This window comes from Coregonus clupeaformis, unplaced genomic scaffold, assembly GCF_020615455.1.
Source record: "Coregonus clupeaformis isolate EN_2021a unplaced genomic scaffold, ASM2061545v1 scaf1933, whole genome shotgun sequence".
Lineage (NCBI taxonomy): Eukaryota > Metazoa > Chordata > Actinopteri > Salmoniformes > Salmonidae > Coregonus > Coregonus clupeaformis.
Window position 1 is genome coordinate 91,841 of NW_025535387.1, and position 8,151 is coordinate 99,991.

Below are 8,151 nucleotides of genomic sequence, written 5' to 3' on the forward strand. Positions count from 1 at the left end.
GTGTTGGGCACTCTTCATCACAATAGTGCAATACCTCCCAGTGTTGTGTTAATTTCTCCAGAATAGAGGAATACCTCCCAGTGTTGTGTTAATTTCTCCAGAATAGAGGAATACCTCCCAGTGTTGTGTTAATTTCTCCAGAATAGAGGAATACCTCCCAGTGTTGTGTTAATTTCTCCAGAATAGAGGAATACCTCCCAGTGTTGTGTTAATTTCTCCAGAATAGAGGAATACCTCCCAGTGTTGTGTTAATTTCTCCAGAATAGAGGAATACCTCCCAGTGTTGTGTTAATTTCTCCAGAATAGAGGAATACCTCCCCGTGTTGTGTTAATTTCTCCAGAAAGAAAACCTTTCTGGTCTTAGAGCTCTTTAATTCAAATTAAATTCACAAAAGCAATACAAATATGACTACTGTTGATTAATGTCAGCAGCAGCTGTTGTTGTTCATAAAGTTGTTGTGAATGTGATTTCAGATCTCAGTATTGTAGTTTAACTAGTTCATGTCTCTCTCTCTCTCTCTCTGGCCCCCCAGGAGCCACCAGCTGAAACAAAAATATTCCAAACATATTCCAAGGAGACATTATCATTACTGTCCATTTCAGTGTTTCTGGCTGTCTCCCTCTCTCTCCCCCCTTCTCTCTCCATCCCCCTTTCCCCTGGTATCCCTCCCTCTCTCTTCCCCCTTCTCTCTCCATCCCCCCTTTCCCCTGGTATCCCTCCCTCTCTCTCCTCCGCTCTCCTTCCCCCTTTCCCCTGGTATCCCTCCCTCTCTCTCCTTCTCTCTCCATCCCCCCTTTCCCCTGGTATCCCTCCCTCTCTCTCCTTCTCTCTCCATCCCCCCTTTCTCCTGGTATCCCTCCCTTCTCTCTCCATCCCCCTTTCCCCTGGTATCCCTCCCTCCTCTCTCTCCTTCTCTCTCCATCCCCATCCCCCATCCCCCCTTTCCCCTGGTATCCCTCCCTCTCTCTCTCCTTCTCTCTCCATTCCCCCCCTTTCCCCTGGTATCCCTCCCTCTCTCTCCTTCTCTCTCCATCCCCCTTTACACCTGGTATCCCTGCCTCTCTCTCCTCCTCTCTCCATCCCCCTTTCCCCTGGTATCCCTCCCTCTCTCCTCCTTCTCTCTCCATCCCCCTTTCCACCTGGTATCCCTCTCTCTCTCCTCTCTCCATCCCCCCTTTCCCCTGGTATCCCTCCCTCTCTCTCCTCCGCTCTCCATTCCATCACCTCTCTATCTTCTATGGTCCTCTAATTCACTGAGGAGTAGCATCCTTTGAAAAGTACTAGCATAAAATAATTCTACAGATAGTGGTAGTAGAGATGTATACTGCCATCTACTGGCACTGGTAGGTAGTGTCCTGGCTTTAACAAACTGTACATCTAAGGTGTGTGAGAGAGAATATTATGTGGATATCTTTAGCTATTGTTTTCATTTAGGGTGGCAGGAAGCTTAGCGGTTAAGAGTATTGGGCCAGTAACCGAAAGGTCGCTGGTTCGAATCCCCGAGCCGACTAGGTGAAAAATCTGTCGATGTGCCCTTGAGCAAGGCACTTAACCCTAATTGTTCCTGTAAGTCGCTCTGGATAAGAGCGTCTGCTAAATGACTAAAATGTAAAAATGTAACAAGGCACTTAACCCTAATTGCTCTGGATAAGAGCGTCTGCTAAAATGTAAAATATATTTTGGTCCAGGCGGTAAACAAAGTTCAGGCTTCTTCTTCTTCTTCTTTGGACTTTATATGTCGGTTGGCAACCAACTTTAAGATGCATTACCACCACCTACTGGACTGGAGTGTGGTCAGCATGTCATCATTCCACAGAGGGGTAATAATAGTTTGCAGGCCAAACCGGACGCTACTACAGACGACCTTTCACCTTTCACCTTTCACCACATATGCGGAAGTGTTACATAGGTGGATGTGGTGTTTGAGTATTTCTGTCTGTAATAAAGCCCTTTTGTGGTGAACAACTTATTCTGATTGTCTGGGCCTGGCTCCCCAGTAGGTGGGCCTGGCTCCTCAGTGGGTGGGCCTATGCCCTCCTAGGCCCACCCATGGCTGTGCCCCTGCCCAGTGATATGGAATCCATAGATTAGGCCCTAATGAATTTATTTCAATGGACTGATTTCCTTATATCAACTGTAACTCAGTAAAATCTTTGAAATTGTTGCATGTTGCATTTATATTTTAGTTCAGTATAATATGAAAATCGAATTCAAAAATACCAATGCTGTTTTCAGTTCGACATCTGCTTTCAAAAGCAGCTCAAACTAAAATGTAATAATGAACTATTGACATTGAATTCTACCTTGAAAATATACCGTGCATTATATATTTTGGATACTTCAAGGGGTTTGAAAATTCAAATGAAATAGCAAACGTATCCTTGGTATGACCTTCTTAAACAATTCCCCCCTCCCTTATGGGTTAACGGCATTTACCGTTGTGCTCTCATTGAAACAATGAAATCCGGTTTGCAATATACTGTTCGACTTTTTCTTTCAAAAGCAGTTCAAACATAGAACACAACGACACAATATTTGCTGCGGCCGACAGAGGGAGCCCTCTGCATGAACAGTGTTCACAAATCTCGCGAGAGTTGAGTTGGTGAAACCGCTTCCTCGTTCACAGCTCGAACATTACGAAGTAGCTGAAAAACAATCTTCAGACAGCTGTTCATTATTCACTTTTGGTCAAGACTATGAAGGCGTTCGAGCGGCTTTACTTACTTTGCTGTCGGTAAGCAGAATAACTCATTGTGTTTCGCTGTCTCTAATTCTATAATCATCCAACGTTGCGGATATACAGGTTCGGTTATGACTTGTGTAGATACTGTATCAAACGACGTTTCTGGCGGATAAATCACTCTTTCTTTGATGCATTTTCAAAACAAAACCTAAGTCTTGGAGAACTACTGGGCGTGCATGCTTTCGTTCCACCCAAGCATTAACAAGCATGATTAATCATCAACTATCTATGGTTTCTGCACCTTCATTCTTTTTATATACATTTGATTCACGTGTAGTGCTGGGGTGGAATAAAAACCTGCACCCAGTTGCTCTCCAGAGCCTTGGTGGGCGTGGAAGTGTATGTGTGTGAGATAGGACGGCAGTAGGTTCTAGTACGGTAACATAAATAAGGATATTTCAAGCTAGAATCCAACAGAGTAAAAACAAGCTTATATTGTGGGTTCTGATGGGGTGCGACAGTTGAACTATCATCATGAGGCATTCATAAGTTACGGTATATTCTTCAAGAATCAATAGGTGCACATCACAGGAGGCTGGCTGCACCTTAATTGGGGAGGACGGGCTCATAGTAATGGCTGCACCTTAATTGGGGAGGACGGGTCTCATAGTAATGGCTGCGCCTTAATTGGGGAGGACCGGGCTCATAGTAATGGCTGCACCTTAATTGGGGAGAGGACGGGCTCAGTAATGGCTGCACCTATTGGGGAGGACGGGCTCATAGTAATGGCTGCACCTTAATTGTGGGAGGACTGGCTCATAGTAATGGCTGCACCTTAATTGGGAGGACGGGCTCATAGTAATGGCTGCACCTTAATTGGGGAGGACGGGCTCATAGTAATGGCTGCACCTTAATTGGGAGGACGGGCTCATAGTAATGGCTGCACCTTAATTGGGAGGACGGGCTCATAGTAATGGCTGCACCTTAATTGGGAGGACGGGCTCATAGTAATGTGCTGCACCTTAATTTGGGGAGGACCGGGCTCATAGTAATGGCTGCACCTTAATTGGGGAGGACCGGGCTCATAGTAATGGCTGCACCTTAATTGGGGAGGACGGGCTCAAGTAATGGCTGCACCTAATTGGGGAGGACGGGCTCATAGTAATGGCTGCACCTTAATTGGGGAGGACGGGCTCATGTATGGCTGCACCTTAATTGGAGAGGACGGGCTCAGTAATGGCTGCACCTTAATTGGGGAGGACGGGCTAGTAATGGCTGCACCTTAATTGGGGGAGGACGGGCTCAAGTAATGGCTGTACCTAATTTGGGGAGGACGGGCTCATAGTAATGGCTGCACCTTAATTGGGGAGGACGGGCTCATAGTAATGGCTGCACCTTAATTGGGGAGGACGGGCTCATAGTAATGGCTGCACCTTAATTGGGGAGGACGGGCTCATAGTAATGGCTGCAATGGAATAAATGGAAAGGTATCGAACACATCGAACACATGGTTCCATTCCAGCCATTATTACGAGACGAACACATCGAACACATTGAACACATGGTTTCCATTCCAGCCATTATTACGAGACGAACACATCGAACACATGGTTTCCATTCCAGCCATTATTGAGACGAACACATCAAACACATGGTTCCATTCCAGCCATTATTACAGAGCCAGACACATCAAACACATGGTTCCATTCCAGCCATTATTACGAGACGAACACATCGAACACATGGTTTCCATTCCAGCCATTATTACGAGACGAACACATCGAACACATGGTTTCCATTCCAGCCATTATTACGAGACGAACACATCGAACACATGGTTTCCATTCCAGCCATTATTACGAGACGACACATCGAACAACGGTTTCCATTCCAGCCATTATTCGAGGAGGACACATCGAACACATGGTTTCCATTCCAGCCATTGTTACAGAGGCGAACACATCGAACACGCGGTTTCCATTCCAGCCATTATTACGAGGCCGACACATCGAACACATGGTTCCATTCCAGCCATTATTACAGAGACGAACACATCGAACACATGGTTCCATTCCAGCCATTATTACGAGAGAGCAAACACATGAACACATGGTTTCCATTCCAGCCATTATTGCAAGGCGAACACATCGAACACACGGTTTCCATTCCAGCCATTATTACGAGGCAGACACATCGAACACATGGTTTCCATTCCAGCCATTATTACGAGCGAACACATCGAACACATGGTTCCATTCCAGCCATTATTACAGACGAACACATCGAAGACATGGTTTCCATTCCAGCCATTATTACGAGACGAACACATCGAACACATGGTTTCCATTCCAGCCATTATTACGAGACGAACACATCGAACACATGGTTTCCATTCCAGCCATTATTACGAGACGAACACATCGAACACATGGTTTCCATTCCAGCCATTATTACGAGATGAACACATCGAACACATGGTTCCATTCCAGCCATTATTACGAGACGAACACATGGTTTCCATTCCAGCCATTATTACGAGCTGTCCTCCCCTCAGCAGCCTCCTGTGGTACACATCATTCATTTAGAAGTCAAAAAATGGACGTAGCAACTGCAGGTTTCCCATTTTTAACCGTGAGACAACTAAGTGTTCCATATTTTGTCCCGTTTCCAGATCTACCTCACGCCGGTCCAAATGACTTCTATCTTTGTCTATGGGACTCTGAAGAAGGGTCAGCCCAACTACTTCAGGATGCTGCCGGACCAAGGGAACGGGAAGGCGGAGTTCTGTGGTCACGCCCGCACCGTGACGGCTTACCCGCTGGTGATCGCGGGAAGTACAACATCCCCTTCCTGCTGAACCGTCCCGGAGCCACAGGTCCACGGGGAGGTGTACAGGGTGGATGACACCATGCTGAGCTTCCTGGACACCTTCGAGGGCTGCCCGACCATGTACCAACGCACCTCCGTTCAGCTGGAGCTGGAGGACTGGAAGGTAGATGGGAGAGAGGGGAGCATAATGGAGGCCTTCCTCTACAGCACCACCTCCTACCAGCCTGCCTGGCTCAACACACCTTCTATGAGAGCTACGACGCCTACGGAGACCACGGGTTGGTGTGCGTCAAGGGAGGACCGAGTTCCACTAAAGGATGTATAGCCTGGGGGGCCATCGTGCCACGTAAAGCACCATGTCGACAGATCGCACCAGCAGGTCTGGGACCTGGCTAGAGGATAGACAGGATAGGGTTTTAGATGTGATGACCTGAATTCTACAGCTGTTTTCCTACAGTAGATAGACGACTCATAAGAGTGCAGTCCAGAGTTTTAAAGTATCTTCCATACAGGGTCTAGTCATGTTCTTCAGCTCTTATAGATGTTTTCTGAAGGTTGGAAATGCCTCTGCTTTGACTTACTGTATCATTGGTGCTGTAGTTGTTCTGTATTTCATTGGTTCAGTACTACCTAACTCTACTGTACTTCTACATACAGTTGAAGTCAGAAGTTCACATACACCTTAGCCAAATACATTTATACTCAATTCCTGACATTTAATCCTAGTAAAAATTCCCTGTCTTAGGTCAGTTAGGATCACCACTTTATTTTAAGAATGTAAAATGTCAGAATAATAGTAGAGAGAATGATTTATTTCAGCTTTTATTTCTTTCAGCATATTCCCAGTGGGTCAGAAGTTTACATACACTCAATTAGTATTTGGTAGCATTGCCTTTAAATTGCTTAACTTGGGTCAAACGTTTCGTGTAGCCTTCCACAAGCTTCCCAAAATTAATTGGGTGAATTTTGGCCCATTCCTCCTGACAGAGCTGGTGTAACTGAGTCAGGTTTGTAGGCCTCCTTGCCTGAACACGCTTTTTCAGTTCTGCCCACAAATGTTCTATAGGATTGAGGTCAGGGCTTTGTGATCGCCACTCCAATACCTTGACTTTGTTGTCCTTAAGACATTTTGCCACAACTTTGGACGTATGCTTGGGGTCATTGTCCATTTGGAAGACCCATTTCGAAGCTTTAACTTCCTGACTGATGTCTTGAGATGTTGCTTCAATATATCCACATAATTTTCCTTCCTCATGATGCCTTCTATTTTGTGAAAGTGCACCAGTCCCTCCTGAAAGCACCCCACAGCATGATGCTGCCACCCCCGTGCTTCACGGTTGGGATGGTGTTCTTCGCTTGCAAGCATCCCCTTTTTTCCTCCAAACATAACGATGGTCATTATGGCCAAACAGTTCTATTTTTGTTTCATCAGACCAGAGGACATTTCTCCCAAAAGTACGATCTTTGTCCCAAGATGTGGTTGCAAACCGTAGTCATAGCTTTTTTATGGCGGTTTTGGAGCAGTGGCTCCTTCCTTGCTGAGCGGCCTTTCAGGTTATGTCGATATAGGACTCGTTTTACTGTGGATATAGATACTTTTGTACCTGTTTCCTCCAGCAAATTATGTCAATTAGCCTATCAGAAGCTTCTAAAGCCATGACGTCATTTTCTGGAATTTTCCAAGCTGTTTAAAGGCACAGTCAACTTAGTGTATGTAAACTTCTGACCCACTGGAATTGTGATACAGTGAATTATTAGTGAAATAATCTGTCTGTAAACAATTGTTGGAAAAATTACTTGCGTCATGCACAAAGTAGATGTCCTAACCGACTTGCCAAAACGATAGTTTGTCAACAAGAAATGTGTGGAGTGGTTGAAAAAACGAGTTTTAATGACTCCAACCTAAGTGTATGTAAACTTCCAACTTCAACTGCATACATCCCTTCCTCTTACCTGACCATGTAATGTGACCTAGCTAGGGTCAGATAATGTTGTTTGGCTACTCAGTATCAGAAACTGTTATGCTAACAGAACATTAGCTAGAAAGCACTTTAGACTGAACGTGTTTGGGAGTAATACTAAATTCACTCTAGTGAAAGCAAAACTGTCTTATCACTGTCCATTAGTGGGACAAGACATAGACAATGGTTGTTGAGTCCATTAGTGGGACAAGACATAGACAATGTTGTTGAGTCCATTAGTGGGACAAGACATAGACAATGTTGTTTGAGTCCATTAGTGGGACAAGACATAGACAATGTTGTTGAGTCCATTAGTGGGACAAGACATAGACAAAGTCCTCCATTGTTACTCATTCATTATAGACTGATATCATACTCATTAGTTCCACATTAATTCTTATACCATTGGTTATACACTGCTCTTCCCATGACACAGACGGACCAGGTGAACCCAGGTGAAAGCTATGATCCTGTCAAAGGGGTGATGTACGCGGCAGGACACAGAGGATCAAGATGACTACTTTACTTCAAGTTAACACGCACAAAACAAAGTCTCTCCACAACACTGGAGGAGTAACACGCTCAGTGCTTAAAAGGCGAACTAGATATGCCGAACATCAAACAGGGGACAAAATGACAATAGACACACAAAGGCCAAACGTAAAACAAGGGAACTT

General features: G+C 45.1%; 1 pseudogene; it reads left to right on the top strand.

Moving 5' to 3' along the window:
- Positions 1 to 2,716: 2,716 nt before the first annotated feature.
- LOC123487961 lies at positions 2,717 to 5,909 on the top strand (annotated as a pseudogene).
- The last annotated feature ends 2,242 nt before the right edge of the window (positions 5,910 to 8,151 follow it).